General features: G+C 33.8%; 1 pseudogene; it reads right to left on the bottom strand.

Annotated features, from left to right (window-relative positions):
- Window positions 1-493: 493 nt before the first annotated feature.
- Window positions 494-623, bottom strand: LOC125777942 (small nucleolar RNA U3; annotated as a pseudogene).
- Between the last annotated feature and the right edge of the window lie 297 nt (window positions 624-920).

Below are 920 nucleotides of genomic sequence, written 5' to 3' on the forward strand. Positions count from 1 at the left end.
CAAAAAATTAAAAATTTATTCTGTCGGGATTCGAACCTGGGACCTGTGTTAGCATCTTGACCTTCCAAGCGCTTACCACCAACACCACCATTGACAATTAGGTTGCGCTGACTTAAGTATGATGTGGTTATGAATGCAAGAAACATACGATGGTTCTAATAATTTTGTTTAAGTATAGAATATACCTACTTTGTAGAACATTTGCTTTCGCAATAAATTTATCACAGCAATATACATATACATAATATGTATATACATATACATAATATGTATATACATATACATAACATTGTTATGATGCCCTGAGAAGTATAGTCTTAACAAATTTATTTTTAATTTTTTGCTTACTAATAGAAATTAAATTTATCACAGCAATATTATGTATATGTATATTGCTGTGACAAATTTATTTTCTATTAGTAAGAAAAAAATATTTATTAGTATAGATTTCCAAAACCACAGAAATGATTCTGTGAATTTATTCATTAAAATCGCCACTCAGAAGTCATTTTATCCCTTGTAAGCGAGCGATTTTCTTAAATCTCACGCTGCCAGATAAAACCATATACCTCGTCCTCGTGGGTCAGTTTAAAAAACCACAGAAATGATTCTGTGTGATTCTGAAAGGCCAACGCAGAGTATTTCAACCAAAACATACGTAAAATAGTTGAGAATTCGCAGAAAGGCAAACGAAAGAAAAAGAACTATAACTTCAATAATGCACAAGCATACAAACATACATATGCGCACACATGTGAATATGTCACCAACCAAAAATTGAAACATTGTTCTACAAAAACAACAACAGCATGAGCATGGAACATTGTGTTGTGTTGTTGTGTCGGCCGAGCTGTGCCGAAAGAAACGAACAAACGATCGCCGATTGTCACCGCTTCGCTTGCTGCTCGCACATCTTCGCA

Source organism: Bactrocera dorsalis, chromosome 3 (assembly GCF_023373825.1).
Source record: "Bactrocera dorsalis isolate Fly_Bdor chromosome 3, ASM2337382v1, whole genome shotgun sequence".
Taxonomy (NCBI): Eukaryota; Metazoa; Arthropoda; class Insecta; order Diptera; family Tephritidae; genus Bactrocera; species Bactrocera dorsalis.